At 38.1% G+C, this 19,030-nt stretch overlaps 1 protein-coding gene across 12 annotated transcripts in view; it reads right to left on the reverse strand.

Moving 5' to 3' along the window:
• NCKAP5 (NCK associated protein 5) overlaps positions 1–19,030 on the reverse strand; it is a 966,791-nt gene that overhangs the window by 138,341 nt on the left and 809,420 nt on the right. The gene's annotated exons all lie outside the window — the stretch shown is intronic.

Consider the following 19,030-nt stretch of genomic DNA (forward strand, 5'->3'; position numbering starts at 1 on the left):
CTGAGCCTGTCCATAAAAGAAAGAAAGAAAAAAAAACCTGAGGGGAGGGGGAGCTGACTAAGAGTTAAAGCATTACTGGCCTCTTCAGTTACATTAAGGATCTGACTTTATCTCTAAATATAGTATTTCACACCCTCAGCAAAGTCAATGGAAATTCATTCAATAGTGACAGGGCTTTTCCAGAAGGATCTCAAAACTACCAGTATCAAGCCACTGTAACAGAGGCAAATCATACAGGAGAGGAAAGGGAACATTAGCAGACTTTAGTACAAAGGAGGTAGATTGCTTGACTAGCTGTTTTCAAGTTTCACTGTTGCTCATGTTTCATTTTAACTACTAGCCCTGGTTTATCATGGGATGGGAGAAGCAAGCCATATGGATTTATGCCAGCAAAATGGTTAGTTCAACAGATGGCAACACAGAATCTTTCACAACATACTCGTGTGCTAAAAGTCACTTAACATAACTTTAGATTCGTCTGGCTGGAAACGCATACAGAGTGGGATGTGCAGCAGCAAGGAGGGTACTAAGTGGTACAAGCATCCCTGCTGATTCAGTCCCTTCTAGACAGTCATGCTCCAGTGTCCACTTGCAGAGGCCAAAGGCCAGTTTGCAAACAGCAATGGAAGAACGGAGAACCATTGTTGTGTCATGCTATACTTCTGTGGGGCTTTCAACTGCTCATTGAAAAGAAGGTATGTGATAGTTCATCTCTCTTCATAAAATCCAAGTATGGATTGCTTTACCTTCCCTGAGTGTGTACATGCCTCATTTTTTGTGGCTGTCACCTTCAAGTGTCAGTTTTTAAAATAAAAATAAATATTACATCTTTAGGGGCATTAATAATAATGGTTATAGCTCTATAGTTCCTTCTAAATATTCCAACGGATTCCCACTCTTCCATAAAAAACATAAACCCTCTAAATCTTTGAATCATTTAATTTTATGTATTCTTTTTGGTATTTCATTTGGGAGTTATGAGGTGTGAAATATGCACCATGATGAGAACACAATTAACCAACACACCTGTTGTTTATGCATATTGTATTGAGGAAGGGCCAGCTGGAGCTATTATTTTAATCCACAGTATGATGTCGACCAGGGGGCTATCAGAGGTGACCCGATGACACTGAATCATACTTTCATTTGTATTACATGCCTTGCACTTTGCCCTGGTGTTGGAATGATACTTGCTTCTCAAGTCAAACTCATGTTTTTAAGCCACAATAACAATTAGTTAGATTTTCAGATTTGCTAGAAAGATTAAAGTTCAGATTTACTACAGAAGGAGTGAGTAGTGACAGAATTGTAAGAGTAGTAGAAGAACTGTCATTTATTATGCCCAGGTAAAGCAGACAGTTTTCAGGTAGAAAAGGAGAGGAGGGGATCCCCAGGTGGCTCAGCGGTTGAGCATCTGCCTTCAGCCCAGGGCGTGATCCTGGAGACCCGGGATGGAGTCCCACATCGGGCTCCCTGCATGGAGCCTGCTTCTCTGTCTGCCTGTGTCTCTGCCTTTCTCTCTGTGTCTCTCATGAATAAATAAATAAAATCTAAAAAAAAAAAAAAAAGAGCTGATTGCCTTAAAAAAAGAAAGAAAGAAAGAAAGAAAGAAAGAAAGAAAGAAAGAAAGAAAGAAAGAAAGAAAGAAAGAAAAGGAGAGGAAAATAGGCCATAATAGATTTGTTTGTAATACAGGAGGAGAAATGTCTGTTGCTACCCTTCCATTAACAGACTATTGGTAGTTGAAGGAAGTAATGCATGTTTTTAAAAATCTTAATCCCTGCTTAAAAATTTGATTCGGGGCACATGAAACCAATAACAAAATATATGTAATGCCATAGCTTTGGTCAGTTCTCTGGCATGCTAAATGTTGGTATTTGGAGGTGGAGGGCTCTTTTGTTTAAGACAATGGTTTTCAACCTATGAGACCTAGTATCCCTTATAAACAAATGTTGTTTGATTCCCCATTTACTGTCTACCAATGATCCCCACGGTTATTATAACTTACTATAGAAACAAAGAATTAACATTGCAGGCCTGACTGCTGTTTCTTGAAAGGTCTGCTTATAAGGTTGGCCTTGGGCTGGAATCTGGATTATAGAGGGTTCCCGCCACCCTAATGGTCATAGTGGCTCGCTGTGCCTAAACTGTGTGTACAAATAATGTGGTTCATGCTGAATACCTGCTCTCCTCTGGGAGTCTAGAATTTGGGTATATGGTAGGCAGAAGGTGCCTCCCTGATTAGCCCTAATGAAAAACCTGAGAACTGATGCTCTAATGAGCTTCTCCGATCAACAGCATTTCATTCATGCTGTCACAATCCACTAATGGGGGAATTAGATGTACCCCATGTGACTCAAATGGGAGAGTTCCCTTGAGAGCCTGTGGCAGGTCTCCCCAGACTTCACCCTATGCATCTTTTCCTATTGCTGAGTTTGTTTTGTATCCGTTGCTGTGATAGACCTTAGCTGTGAATACAATTACATGCTGAATCCTGTGAGTCCTCTTAGGAACTCATTAAATTTGGAGGGAGTCCTTGGGGACCCCTGAAACACATATATATATCAATTTCAAAAAATACATATAAGAGCTTGTATGAAAGGAAATACATATGTGATTTATAATAGAACAATATGCTCTTCAATATGCAAATGCTCAGGCATTACTCCCCTACAGGGCGTAACGAAGTGGTCAGATGCTTGCACAGTGGAATCACCACATATGTGACACCATAAATATAGACTCTTACAGGTTTTTTTGTGCTGGTGACTCAAATATAATGAGCGCCACTGTAAGCAATGATGTGCTTGCTTTCCTGACACAGTGAATAATCTTGGTAAAATTATAAACAAAACAGAGCTCAATTCTTCCCTTAAAAAATTCTCCCCAAATTCAGCTTATATTAAAACTATGCCAAAAATAGTTTGAGTTTCTGTTTAAAATGGTGTTAGATGCTCTGCTCAGATAATCGTGAGCACATAGGAAGGTCAGGTGGAATGTATCGTAGGGACTGGGTGTGGCATCTCTGCCTCTAGTCTTGGAAATGTCCATGTGCTGCCCAAACATGTGTCAACCAACAATATGCTCCAACACCTTCTTCACAAGGCGCAGTGCCACTCCAATCAGAACCACTGGCCCTGGAGAACACATTAATGGCCCTGTAGGGCCCAGAAGCAGGGCTTGTGGAAAATCAGAAATCAGGCAGATGGAGATGGTTAAGAGACAAAGGAACCAAGGAACACCAAGGAACAAAAATAAAGTACAAGTTTCCCTAGTAGCTGAGAGCAGACTTGAGTTCAATTTTGTAGTGGGTGCTGTGCAAGGTGGAAGAGGACAAGGCAAAAGCAGAAGCAGGGAGGAGAGAATGCTTCTATTTAGGGGCAAAAGGTAACTCCAATTATCCCCAGAGGTGATGATATAGAAGAGACTGCTTTTCATGCTTGAGCGGAAGGTCACATAGTGAGTGTGGCATATATCAAGTGTGTCTGTCATTCAGCTGGGGACAGAGTGTGGAGGTATAGCCATAAAAATAGTTACAATTGCAGCAAGTCAAAAAAAAAAAAAAAAAAAAAAAAACAATTGCAGCAAGTCGTCACCAGCTAGACCCCAAGATCTCTCCTTTACTGTCCACCTGTTTGTACTCACTAACCTTTGTCTTCCATTTTTCTCCAAGCTCTTCTTTCTGGCTTTTCTCTTAATTCAGTTAAATGAAACTCTAAACCACTCCTCAGGTGATGGTAACTGTCCTGACCTCTCCCTATCTCCCCACCGTCCTCCGCCCCAGGCCCAGACCACCCAGTCTGAGCCAAAGCCCTGACTCACGCCTGCGCGGATGTACCTTGGAGTGAGCCCTGGAACGACTGGCAATCACCTTTATCTCAACATCTCTGCCCAAGGACGCCCTTCAGCCTCATTTACATAACATACAATGTGTTTGTAGTCATGATTCCATAAGGCGCATGCGTGGCCTGCTTCTACAGCCAATGATAAGGCTACCCTATTTGAATATTCATCCTAACCCTAAACCAAAGGTAACCATTCATCCTCTCTCAGGAAATCATGGCTTTGGAAGCTACTCCCCATGGTCTCCTTATTTGCCCCAAATAGAGCTTTCTTTGTGCAACAACTTACCTGGTGTAGTTTCTGTGACTCACTAAGGAGTGAACTCACATTGATTAGGTTACAAAATGATTACACAGCTACCGTGTGTCAGGCCTGGTCCAGGTCCTTATGTGTTATTTCAATCCTCACAACTTCCCTATGAGGTAGCTATGGTGATTAGTCCCATTTTACAGATGAAGAAAGGGAGGCAGAGAAAGGTAAAATGATTGGCTCAAGGTAAAAACCTACACGGTCTGGCTCCAGAGTGCATGCTCTTAATTTCTGTGCCATGAAAAAAGAATGAGAAGTGGTTATAATCACACTAATAAGCTGATAGGAGTTTCTGAGTCTGTGTTGATTCATAACCTTAAAGTCTGTTTACTAATTCTATTTTTAAATAAAAGGTCTCTAAAAATAGATGGGTTTAAGTGTATTTCAGTTGAGTTTCTGAGATTTGATGGAGTTGCCACTTGGGTTTCAGAAAGCCCTTACAAGGGTTGACCATGCACCTGCTTTTAGTTCACAAAGGGAACACTAAGATACAATAGTTAAAACACTGGCTTTTTGGGATGCCTGGGTGGCTCAGTCCATTAAGCATCTGCCTTCAGCTCAGGTCATGATCCTAGGGTCCTGGATCGAGCCCCACATCGGCTCCCTGCTTCTCCCTCTTCCTCTGCTGCTCTCCCTGCTTGTGTGCTCTCTCTGGCTCTCTCTTTTTAAAGGTAAATAATTAAAAAAAAAAAACAAAAAAAACACTGGCTTTGAAGTCAGACTGAAGTTCAAATCCAAGCTGAAGCATCTGCCAGCTATGAGATCTTATTTATCACCTGTAAAACAGGAATATATTTCCTCACAGTATTCTATGGTAATAAATGAAGATACCACAGGGAAAACACTTTAATTTGGTGTGTGAAGCACAGGGAGGGCTCAGGAAACAGTTGTTCTCACCATGATTCACCTTTCGGTGCCCAGCCACGTACTCAGTTCAGTCCCAGAAGGCAACCACCTCTCAGCTCACCCTTCTGACAGCCTTCCTTCTGCCATGAGTGTGCTGGCTCAGCACAGGAGAAGATTGAGAAGCAGGTGTCTCCAGCTGCCATTCTCCTATCCAAACTTCCCTGGGACACCTGCCTTAATGCCCAGCCCATCCAGTGCCTTTTGAGAGCCCCACTCTGAGGCCTGAGCAGGCCCGCTCGGGGCTGTGCTCTGCGTGACTGATCTGTTTTCACAATAGTCTAGTGTCATCTCAGCTGTCAGCTAAGAGACTTTGTGTCTTACCCAGAAAGTGGGGATGGGAGGCCAAGGTGATCAGAGAAGACGACTTATGAATATTTCTCCGTATTTACTGAAACAATAGCAGAGTCAGTTCACCAAATAAAGAAAGAGTTAGCCAGCCTTTACTCATGTCATAGTAATAATGGGTACGCTGCAATTAGTTTCCACTTAACAAAGTACACAGTATGGCCTTTGCAGAGAAAGAAGGTTTGGATTCTAGGCTTGCTAACTAGATGTCTTTGGGCAAGTTTGAAGTTCATTTCATTATATGCACAGCGAAGGCAAGAATACCTACCTTATATAATGTATGGGGGATAATCAATGAGATAATTTATAAAAAGCATCATACTTGTCCCACAGGAGGTACTCCATAAGTGGTGGCTATTAGTATTACGTACAACGGGGATCTGCAAACCTATGGGCTACACCCTGCTTTTAGAAATACAATTTTAAAGGAACACAGCCATATTTATTTATGTATGTACTATCTCTGGATGCTTTGGCCTATATGGCAGAGTGAGTAGGTGAGCCAGATACCCTACAGCCTTCAAAAACTAAAATAGTTACTATCTGGGCCTTTGCGGAAAAGAATGTTTTTGGATTCCTGATCTAGTGGGAGTTTCTCGAACTGCAATGTGCCTAAGAATCAGCTGCAGGGCAGGATGAAACCCACGTTGCTGGGCCCTGTCCCTAACTTTCTGGTTTAGGTCTGCAGTGAACCTGAGAATTTGCATTTCTAGCTTGTTGCCAGAAAAGGTTGATGTTGCTGGTCTCAGGGACCTCACAGGAAGAACAAATGGTCTAGAAAACCTTACAAATCTCTTTCTTTCTTCTTCTTTCTTTCTTTCTTTCTTTCTTTCTTTCTTTCTTTCTTTCTTTCTTTCTTTCTTTCTTTCTTCTTTCTCTCTTTCTTTCTTCTTTCTTTCTTTCTTCTTTCTTTTTTCTTTTCTTTTTTTTCTTTTTTCTTTTCTTTTTTTTTTTCTTTTCCTTTAAGATTTACTTATTTATTTAATGAACAGAGAGAGAGGGAGAGAGAATTCCAAGCAAACACTGCACTAAGTATGGAGCCCAACATGGGGCTTCATCCCACCACCCTGGGATCACGACCCAAGCCAAAAACCAAGAGCTGGCAGCTTAACGGAGACTGAGCCACCCAAGCGCCCCTCCTTTCTGCAGTATCAGTAGGATACATGTATCGTAGGTTTGCATTGTGGCTGTTGATAAAGATATAAGAGGCATTTATTTTCTCCATCTAGTCCTCCAGCCAGATTTCCTGATTTCAGAACTAGTGACGTTGACTTTTCATCCACTGGTCCCTACTACAGCCCAAAGACACAACAGATATGACCCAAGCTTTCTGCTTCTCTTATGCCAACTAGAGTCGGTTCCTTTCTCGCAATGGAAGCAGAAGCAGAAGGTCTGGTTTTCCTTTCCTTCGGCTTCCTTTATCCCACTACCAAGGCTTTACTGAAGTATCCATCCTCATGTTACCCTTTTGAACTCCTTTCCAAGTTTTCAGAATTATACTCAGCGACACGCACAGAAATAAAACAAATAACAGAAAGTTCTTGCAAGTAGGGCTCCAGGTTTTTCCGTTCAGGGTTCTGCATGGCTGCTTTTTGAAGGGATGAATAGGAGGAGGACGGAAGACAATTGGCTTATTGGTGCTTTGGATAATTATGCTAAGGAGCTAAGGACAGATAATACCTTGCTGTGTTGCCCCCTACTGTGCTACCAAGAATTTAGGAGAATAAATAGTATTTTAATCCAAGGAACAAAGGTCCAAGGTGCAACGTGGGCTCTGTGGCCAACAGCAGAAAAGATATTTTGGGGATATGAGTCACTCCCCAAATAATACCACAGAGATAATAGCACAGATGAGCTTATTCTATCCATGTACTGAGTACTTGAATATCCTTAATGTTGCTTCCAACAGAAGCAAAAATAATACAAAGCAACTTTTCTCTCACTGAGGCCGACAAAGGTACATGTTCATCATATGCTCAATGACATCCTGAAGGTGTTCAGCATTTAGAAGAACAAAATACACCAATTATCAAAGTAGAGCAGATCAGTGGCTCTTAATGAACTTTCAATTTAAAAATTATATATGACTATATTCTTATAATAAAACTTCAAATAATGTAGACATATATGGAGTAAAAGTGAGAGTCTTCTTTACAACTTCCCCCTCTCCGTATCCCCTCGGTTCTATTCTTTTTCCCAGAAGTAACCATTTTTTATATTTGGTGTGCATTCTTCCAGAACATTTCCAATTCATGCAATTTATAAACACATACTGCATTCATTATGCTTTTGTTTTGTTTTATGTAATTTTGATGTTTTGATATCATGGAGCCTTGCTGACCCTGGAGAGACTATTTCTCCTAGGGTCAGCCAATCTCCCAGCTGTAATGAACACTTGCCTGGGTTGTCTTTCCTATGAAAACTAACCAATCCAAAGCCTATATTCCTCAGCGGCCTCCTTTACTGGGCTCTTCACACGCTATCACACTGTTACACTACCCCTGCCCGAATCACCCAAGGGCTAGTTATTCAAATCAGCCAATCCTAAATCAGTTTACCGGCCTCACCAATTTCTTCCAGCACAAACCACAATAAAGGCTTTTGCCTACATTTTCCCCTCACTCCTTCTGCCTCTTGATCAGTCCTGGTGCTTCCCAGGGCAGCACCTGCACAGCATGGCAAACACCCTTCTCTTGGAACGTAACAAGGTGTCTTTTCAATGGTGATGATCTCCTCATGTGTTGTCATCAGCATACTCGAGTAATAATAACACTTGCATTTTAAAATGCATACACACATTAAAAAAAAAACTGATGACAGTACTATGCATAATGTTCTCCGACTTTTTATCATACATTTTTTTTTTTATGAAATAGAATATGTTGGAACTTTTTTTCTGTCAGTAGATGTAGGTAAACCTTACTTATTTTTCTCATTGTAGTGTTCTATCACATGGAAGAATGATCCGTCATTTGATCTTTTCCCCAGTAAAGGCTACTTTGGTTGTTTCCAAGTCATTGTTCTCCTGAACAATGCTGCAATAAACAATTCAACAAATCTATATGTGCATGCGTGCAAGTGTTTCTACAGGAGAGATACCAAGAATAGGTATTTCTGGACTGAGAACATACACACTTACATTTTGTTACCAACAGCCTTCCATACAAATGCAGTAAAGTACCAGTTCAAACTCAGCTCTATTCGTTTATCATGTACCAAATACTGAATGCCAGTTTTTAAAATTTTTGTCAATGTTTCTGATTGCTGTTTTATTTCCATTTAAGTGATTACTAATGCACTTGATCATTTATTGGATATTTAGAAATATTTTCCTATGAAAATAATTTTTTTTTTCACAAGAAACTTTGCTTTGAAACTTTCTTTCTTCCAAGGTTCTGATAATTTTGCTATTATTTATCCTTATTAATTTGCAGGGGCTCTTTATGTAATGGTATTAATGTAGGGTTTTGGTTTTTTCTTTTTGTCTTTCTTGTTTCTTTTTGTCTCTTAACTTTATGTTGTCTTTTGTAATAGGGCTTTTGTTTGTTTGGTTGGTTCCTTTGATTTTCCATTTAAATACACCATTTCCTTTTTTGGCATCCAGGTTTGTGCCTTGCTTAGAAATACCTTATTATCAAAAATTTATAAAACCATTCTACTATAATTTTACTTTTAATACTTTAATCCATTCCAAATTTATTTTCACTTGTGAGTTGGAGCTATAAACTATTTTTTTTTTTTAGTTTTAGAAATAGATTGATGGATGTCTATCTTTTTTTCTATTGATTTAAAATATCTCTCCCTTAAACAGTACTCCTATTTAAACATTATTTCTAGAAATATCATTTTGTTTCTTTCATTTGTTTTTCCACTTTTGAGCCAATACCATTCTGCTTTAGTTGTAGGTTTTTATTATTATTATTTTTTAAGATTTTAGTTATTTATTCATGAGAGACACAGAGAGGCAGAGGAAGAACTAGGCTCCCCATGGGGAGCCTGATGTGGACCCATCCCAGGACTTCAGGATCATGACCCAAGCCCAGGGCAGATGTTCAACCACTGAGCCACCCAGGTGCCCTGTAGTTGTAGCTTTTTAAATTTATTTTGAAATTTGGTAGGCAAGTCCTCCTTCATACTTTCCTTTTCCAAAATTTCCTTCTAGTTCTTGCCAAAGTGCATAAAATAGCTTAATAGGATCTGACGTAATTCCCATCAATTTGGGGAATTAATATTGTTACCTTTACACTGTGGAGTCATCCCATCCATGGACACTGCATTCTACTATAATATATATTTCGTACTGTCCATACTTTACAGTTTGTCTCAAATATGATTTATAGAGCTCTCAAATGGACTTATTTCTAGGCATTTTATGCTTGTGTTTGTTGTTAATATTAATGCAGTTCCTGCAATAATTTTCAAATTAGTCATTTGTATGTAGAGATGGTGTAGACTGTTTTATACTTTTATATTACACTTTAGAGACTTTTCTCTCTGTAATGTTTTTATGATAATTCCTTGGACTTCACGGATAATGTTATTCAGAAATAGTAACAAAATAATAACAACTGTGTGTCTTTCTTTCTAAAACATATGCCATACATATTTCTTCACTTTTTTTATTGGATGGACAAGTAAAAATTAAATAGCAATAGATAAAAAATGTATTTGTATTTTTAATGATTTTAATTTAAACGTTTCAACTTTTAATATTGAAAATAACACTTGCTGTAGGATTCCAATAGAGAACTATTATCAAATATCTTCCAACTTGCTAAGACTTTTTTCCCTCTCTCTTTAGGTAATGAGTATAATTTCTGGCAGCCATTGAGATGATCATATGAATTTTTTACTTTTTTTAATTAGATGATTATATTAATGTAATCATTAAAGTTAGACCTTCGTACTACTGGAATAAGCTTTGCTCGGTAATGATTTATCATAACTTTTAATACATCATTGGATTTTTCAAACAATATGTTGATCTTTAAAAGACCGTTTTGCAGAGGGAGTAAGGCGAGCTCCTTCATGCATCAAAATTACAAGGTGTTCTTTAATACTGAGTATAGCCAAAATATGCTCTCTTACCATTTGTCACCTTTTCCCAGAAGTGCTTTGTGATCTACAGAAGAGGGTAGGTTTTTCATTTACAAGTGTTTAAATTTGAAAGAAAAAAAATCGTACATTTGGAAAGAGGTCAGATATATATTTGAAAATACGGAGACTTACAGAATTTGATATGTACAACAAGAGAAAATGACACAAAAGTCTGTAAAGGTTTCATGGTGATTGTTTGAGGGAGCAAAAATCAAACTGCTTTGTTTGGTTTTGCCCCTCATTCATTTTGTAACTTTTGAAACATGTGACATAAAGTTCTGTTGATTAAGGGGAAGGGGGCTGATTTACTCTTCATTCCTCTCCCTCCATGGATATAGAAATGCACATATTTTACTTATGTATTTATGATGCTATAAAAATGCCTTTCCAAAAATGTAATTGTTGCCATTACTGAAAGTGCCACTTGAAAGTGGACATAGGGATAAGCAGAGAAAAAAACCTTGGTGGTAATAACAGCAAACCAGAACCGAAAGCCAGATAAAGACATAATATTCCAAGTCCTGCTGGTCCACATGGTTCAAATCTCCCTGTGGGGGACCCCTGGGTGGCTCAGTGGTTCAGCATCTGCCTTCGGCCCAGGGCGTGATCCTGCAGTTCCGGGATGGAGTCCCACATAGGGCTCCCTGCATGGAGCCTGCTTCTCCCTCTGCCTGTGTCTCTGCTTTTCTCTCTCTGAGTCTCTCATGAATAAATAAATAAAATCTTAACAACAACAACAGACCTCCCTGTGTACTTCAGTCCACCAAACACAGATAGGAGAAGGCTGCACCTCTTTTCCCCCCAGACCACAAAGCCGAGAATATGGGGGTGGGGTAGGTGAGGAGGGGTGGCGGGTGTGAGTGGGGGGGGCAGGGGTGTGGTCCTCAGAGTGGTCCTTGTGGTTGGCAGTGATCATAGGAACAGCTTCACGGGCAAGGACTGACTTGGAATAAAGGCAAGGCTTTCTTTGCCTTTTGTTTGTTATTTGCCAATGTTTAAAAGGATGTTATATATTGATGTTTAAAAGTGTTTGGGTTTTTGTCCATGTGTGCTTCATGAGTTAGAGACTTCGACTCTGTGTTCATGTGGGCTCTTCTTGACCAGCGTCCGTATCGGTTTACCCCAGCCATTTAGAATGATTCGGGAAACTTTCCAGCTGAAATGGTTTAAGTAACAACAAAAATCATCTGTGTCAAAAAGATAGGGTATTAAGTACAACCTTGTGGAATTGTCTGTTGCTTTGTTTAGGGAAAGATCTTTGCCCTCCCAGCTACTTTCTGGGTTACCGGGTGGCTAAAATTTCCTACCTTCTCTCGAGATGATTTTCTTCTTTTATCTTCTTTAGAATATTATGCATTCAATTTTACTGGTATAAAGCTCTCCTTATCTATAGTTCACACCATTTTCTAATTCCTAATGCCATTTATTTGCATTTTTACTTTTTTTTCCTACATCAGGCTTGCTCAAATTTCTCTCTTTGTTGGGGAGGTCGATGTTGATTTTTTTTTTTTTCATTTCCCTGACTTTCCTGGATTGATTAATTTTTCTTTGTTCTGATTTTCACTCAAATAGTTATTACACTTATCAGAGCCCTATTCTCATTGTTTTCATTTTAATCAGTTACTGCCAGTTAATTTCATGTCAATTAACTATATTTTATCCATATAAAATGCATAAAAGTTTAAAAGTCAAAATTACTAAATGGTTTATAATTAGAGCAAAAAATTAAAAATCTCTAATCTCATCCTTCTCCGCCCCTTAGGTGTATATTCTACTACCAGTTTTCCCTGTTATTTGGCTTCAGTTTTCAGAATAATCATGATAGTTATGCCTTATAAAGTGCATTTCAGATACCATTCTAGAAATACACACACAGTAAGGAGAACCATCAACAAAATGAAAAGCCAGCCTACTGAATTAGAGAACATATTTGCAAATCATGTACCTGAGAAGGGATCAACATCCAAAATATATAGAGAATTCATACACCAATAACAAATAAATAATCTGATTAAATAATGGGCAGAGAGATGAAATAGACATTTTTCCAAAGACATGCAGATGGCCAACAGACACACTCATCTCTAATGATGAGTGCTCAACATCACTCATCATTAGGGAAATGCATCATATTTCCATAATGAAATATCATCTCACACTTGCTAGTGTGGCTAGTATCAAAAATACAAGAAATAAGAAGTGCTAGTAAGAAAATAGAGAAAAGGGAATCCTTGTGCATTGTTGGAAGAAGTGTAAATTGATGCAGCCACCATGGAAAACAGTATGGAGGTTCCTCAAAAATTTAAAAACGGAGCTACTATATGATCCAGGAATTCCACTTTGGGGTATCTATTCAAATGAAATAAGATCGTCTTGAATAGACATGTATACCTCCATGTTCACTGCAGCATTATTCACAGTAGCCAGCATGTGGAAACAATGTAAAGTGTCCACTGATGGATGAATGGATAAGGAAAATACACCCCCACACCCCCACCACACATACTGGAATTAATTACTCAGCCATAAAAAAAGGAAATCCCACCATTTGCAACAACTTGCATGGACCTTGAGGATATTCTACTAAATGAACTAAGTTAGACAGAAAAGGACAAATACTGAATGATCTCACTCATGTATGGAATCTAAAAAAAAATCAGGGATCCCTGGGTGGCGCAGCAGTTTGGCGCCTGCCTTTGGCCCTGGGCGCGATCCTGGAGACCCGGGATGGAATCCCACATCGGGTTCCCGGTGCATGGAGCCTGCTTCTCCCTCTGCCTGTGTCTCTGCCTCTCTCTCTCTCTCTCTCTCTCTCTATCATAAATAAATATAAATTTATTTAAAAAAATCAAAGCAAACAAACTCTTAGAAACAAAGAACAGATTGGTAGTTGCCAAACGTGAGGAGTGGAGGGTGGGAGAAATGCGTAGGGATCAAAAAGTATAAACTTCCAGTTATGAGAGAAATACATTTTTAAAAAATAATAAAAATATACATATGTTAAGTCATTTACTTCTTACGATCCTGTATTACTGATAGGAAAACTGTGGTTCAGAGTCGATTAGAAGCTTCCTTAAGTTGCAGAACTGGGATTCAAATTAAGGCAATGCATATTACAAAGTACCACCTCTCAAAAATTTTTTGGTAGCATGTATTATGGTTATTTCTTTATTTAACACAACTTTAGACATCCTCTGTTAACGTCATGTTATAGTAAATAAAGACTAAGCTCTCCGGTTCCATACCCTCACCTCCTGTCTCCCCTTCTTATCCTTCTAACACAGTAAATTGCAACTGCTATTTAAATCCATAACCACTGTATTCTCAGGATCATTGATTGCACAGTTAACCAAACGATGCACTATTTGTAACATACTGTTTCATAATACTATTTCAAGAGGATGATTCTTTCATAAAAAATACCTTATTTTCTTAAAAGCAATTTTAAAAATCCTCTTTTGTTCTGAAAACCTGTATTTTTTTCCTGTGAATCTCCAAATGGCCCATCGATAATCTTTAACATTCTCTAATATAAAGCTTCCTTTTTCTTAAAGTTCCTTCTTTTTTTTTCCCCTAGATCCCTCTCCTGAGGACTCTGTCTGGGGGAATTAGTCACAAAGCCTGATGCACAATATTTTTGTTATGATGTTATTTTTATTTTGTTTATTTATTTGTGGGACTGCCCTTCACCATCATCCAGAGTCTCTCCGCGGCTTACCTGTGTCACATCTGACACTTTCCCACCTACTGTCCTGTGGTAGCTCTAAGCAACAGGACACCTGTTCTTTTTCGTGTGAGTCCCTGTCAGCTGGGGAGTGTCTTTACCCTCACGCTTGATTAGTGTTTGGTTGGTCACAGCAGGTTGAACACATTGCACCATTAGCTCAGCCATGGTGCTATGGAGAAGAAATCTGATGCCATTTCCTATTTTGTGACCTGTAATTGCCCCTTATCCTTTGGTGATGCCTGCCTTTAAGGAGCTTCTTTTCTCCCTGAGCATTCCAAAATGTCATGATACATTTGATGTGTATCATGGGTGTATTGATGGGTGTTTCTTTAATCACAGGGCCAAGTACTCATTGGCCCTTTCAATCTGGATGCTTGTGCCTTTCCTTGCTTGGGGATTACCTTACTCATTCCATAACTGTCCTCTTGTATTTTCTCTGTGGTCTCTTTCTGGTATTCCTGTATTTTTTTTAAGATTTTATTTATTTATTCATTCATGAGAGACGTACAGAGAGAGGCAGAGATATAGGCAGAGGGAGAAGCAGGCTCCCTGCAGGAAGCCCGATTCAGGACTCGATCCCTGGACCCACAGATCACGACTTGAACCAAAGGCAGATGCTCAACCATTGAGCTGCCCAGGTGCCCCTGGTATTCCTATGTTCTTACTCCTGCCTTGTTCCTTTAATTTCCTTATTTGGGGACTCTAATATTTCATCTCTTTTCTCGACTTTCTAGAAGATAACCAATATTTAACTTTCCAAACCTTACACTGAATCTTTTGTTTTGGTTACCATAATTTAATGTCTAAGAAGTCTTAACTTCCTTTATTTATTCTCTTTTCATTCTAGAATTATACACACGGTAAGGATAGACTTAGTACTGATAGATTTCCTTACTGATAGATTTAGTATTGGTTTTATTTTCACTTTTCCTCTCCTCACTGAATTATTTCTGTTACTTGTGGGTCCCTTTTTCCCATTAATTGTTGTTTCAGTATCTTTTGTTTTTGAATTTACCCTGAAATGGCTGGTCATCCTTGACTGTCCATAAAGATATGAGAATGTATTTTTAAAAGCTGATGAGAAGCCCCTGTGCCTGGGCAAGGCTTGTCCCTGGCTGGGCTCAATGAGGAGGATGAGCTGACCTTCCCATTGCGGACAACCCCAAATGTCAGGAATTGGAAGCATTGAGTTACTTCTGAGATGAATCCTCCACCCTGCCTCCTGGGCTAGGAGCAGGATGGTGTACCTCTGCCGTGTTGGTGTTCTGGCAGCTGGACAGAGGGAGAGCCCGTGAACATGGAGATTGGCTATAGTGCCACAGGCAGCCTGTCACTTGACTCCTTCTTTTCAGCCCTATTACCCACTCTAGTCTTTGGCTATACTGGTATCTCGGAGTCTAGAACCCTTCCTGCTCAATTTCTTCACAGGATCAACTCTGTATTGCTTTGTGCATGCATGTGAGTGATGACAAGGGAAGTGAATCTAGAAATGTAGCTACTCTAGCCACAGACACAACCCTTTTCTCTCTGGTACCTGGGGGTCCCTCCAAATGGTAGCAAGCAAAAGGTTTTGCAGGGAGAATTCCTTTCCTTTGCTATTTGCCCTGGGGCAACACTTAGGCTGTAGCTTCCTCTATTTCATTCATTCAGCTCATATTCCTTGACTTGCTTTACTTTTCTAAAAACTTATAGAAGTCTTTCATCTACTTTGGTTTCCTCTCCAGCACTGATTTTCTCTTGTGGGCTAATACCTTATTTCTATGGCAGAGTCCTGGGGCTAGGCTTCTTGGCTGAAAAAGTATGTGTTTTTAATTTTAAAACATAGTGCTGGCTGGCTTTCCGAAAGTGTAACACTGCATATACATGAGAGTATTCTCTCCACAGTATTCTTTACAGTAAATAAGTATTATTTTTCCCTTGGTCATTGCTATAATTGGTATAAAATATATCTCATTGCTACCTAAATTTTGATTACCATGAATTCTAATGAATTTCAGTATCTTTTGAAATGTTTGGTAACCATTTGGGTTTGCACTTCTATCAACTGCTTTCCCATGTATTCACTCAATTATCTATAAGTTCCCTGTTTGACAATTTGTAAGAGCTCTTTGTATATTACAGATATTTATCCTTTGTGACTCAAGTATTTTTCCCTGAATCTATTGTTTGTCTATTGCTTGTGTTAATGGTATTCTTTAACTATACAAAGCTTTTATTATTAATAGAATCAAATATGTTCACTTTTCTTTTATAGCCTCTGGCTTTTCTCCATTTGATTACACACATGGTATCCCGTATTATTTTGTAATATCCATCATTTCCTTTACATTTACATCTTTAATCTATCTAGACTTTATTTATATGGTACATGATAACAAATTATACCTATTTTCTGTACATCTATTTTTTCCAGATAGCTAGTAGTATAAGCATCATTTTTCAAACAATACACCTGTTTTCTACAGAATTAAAAAGTTGACTTTATTATATATTTTCATATATGCTAAGATTTATTTCTGAATCTTGTATTCTATTCCCCTGGTCTATTTGTCTATTCCTATGCTAAGACCATATTGATTTTTAAATACAGTACCTTTAGTGTATGTTCTGATATCTGGTGAAACAGGTTCTCCTGTCTTTTCTTCTTTTTCATGCTTTCTTTAAATTTTTTCTTCTTAGGCATCTATTCTTCCAAAACGATGTTTAAAAAACTTAGTCTAATTCTGATATTTTGGTGCTTGACTTTTATCATGGGGTTCAGTACATTTCTTTTAAAATGTATTCCAAAATACATTAGTTTTACCCCTGACTGCAAGAGGGATGCATTTTCTATTTCCACTCCCCTTGTTCTTTCTCTCTCTCAAAATAAATGATTTTTTTAAAGTCACTTTATTAAAAAAAAAGTCACTTTATTACTTTTTAAATTTTCTAATACTAAAAACATTTAAAGATTTTCAATTTCCATTTTCTCTATGTCCCATATACAAAGTCTACTTTAGTCACTCCTCATAGATTTTGGTCTGAAGTATATTTCTCTGCACAGCTTCAGTTTGTTACACCAGATTTGCGATCCTCTTTGATCCAAGGATTGTCTAGGAGTATATTTTGTAATTCCAATTAACAATATGTTTGATAACATTTTATAATTTATTTTTATTAGCTTACTATCAGAGAATCTGCCTGTAACCCACACTTTTGATTTCATTAAGGTTTTCTCTGTGTCTAAGGCATAATTGATTCTTCCAAGTGTTCTGTAGGCATGAAAATAATGGATATGCCTTACTGAAATGATGCAGGGTTTTGTAGATAGCTATTATATCAAAATTATTGATTATATTTTTCTTTATAGACTTACCTATTATTTGTCTATCAAAGTGCTCATTTCTAAAAGAATCCATGTCTTTGTGTTCTGAAGTCTTTCTCTAATAGTAGATAGTATATTTTTTACTACATTTTTCTGGCATTTAGGGTTCTGCTTTGTATTGTAGCTGCTGTGGTATTTGGTGCATGAAATTTTATGACTAAATTTTTATTCATGGCTTATAATTTTTTATTATCTAATGTCTCTGTCTGTTTCAGGCTTTTAATCTTAACTTTCATTTTATTTGTTCTAATTCCTCTATACCTATTTTATGTTTGCATTATTCAGGTATCTTCACTCATTCATTCATTCATTCATTCATTCTGCACCCCCCCCATCATTTTTTTTTTTTTTTAAATAAACAGCTTACCATTGGATGTTATTATCTAACACAATCTGGCAATCTCAGGGCCTTGGACCACTATTTTATCTTTTTATTCTTCTATCTTGCTTTAGATCTCTTGTCTTACATTGTTTTCTCTCTCTTCAAAATGATATTTTAAGTTGCTATCAGTTTCATTTTTCCCCCTTGCTAACCTAGAAGTTCTTTTACCCAGAATAATATACATATTTCCCTCACATTTTGAAAAAAAAAAAAAAACCATGATACCAGCATTTTTCCCCACAGAGACACAATGTTTCTGTCTTTGCCCTTCCCTACCCTCTTAATTTAAGACCTTAAGAACATTTCCACTTCCTCTATGCCCCTCTTTCTCACCTTTGTTTTTCCCTTCCCTCATTACTCCCCACCACAAGGTTTTACTAAAGACAGCTTAGCATTTTAAGATCTAGATTAATAGACTATCCCTTGCAATATGCCATTTGTTTCAAGAGTCTGTATGAAATACATTAGACATTCTCAGAAGTCTACTGCTATAAATGGATGTGTGTGCTTGCCTGTGTGTCTATAGTATGTCTACATATTATTCTCAATATTTATAACATTTTCCTAACATTGATATTATCTTAATTCACTTTTATTTTAAATAATACTTTTCAACTATGTAAGTAAGATACGAACATACTTTCACTGTAAGGAATTCAAACTCTACAAGAGTCATGTGTCCATCCCTCATCTTATTCCCCTCTGTAAAGGCAGCCACTGCTATCAGTGTATCACATATTTTTCGAGACTATTTTCCATATATATATATATGTACAATTTTGCCTGTGTATTTAATATAAATGGTATCATATTATCTGTATAACTTTGCAACTTCATTTGTTCACTTAATATATTTTAGAGATACTTCTAGGTGAGTAAATATAGATGAACTTAATTTGTTGCATAATACCCTAGAGCATGGGTAGAGCATAGTGGTTTTTTTTTAAGGTTTTATTTATTTGAGAGACAGTGCAAGTGAGAGAGAGAGACAGAGAGAGAACAAGTGGGGAGAGAGGAGGAGGGAAAAGCAGACTCCCCACTGAACAGGGAGCCCAAC

Source organism: Canis lupus, chromosome 20, assembly GCF_048164855.1.
Source record: "Canis lupus baileyi chromosome 20, mCanLup2.hap1, whole genome shotgun sequence".
In the NCBI taxonomy this organism is placed as follows: domain Eukaryota; kingdom Metazoa; phylum Chordata; class Mammalia; order Carnivora; family Canidae; genus Canis; species Canis lupus.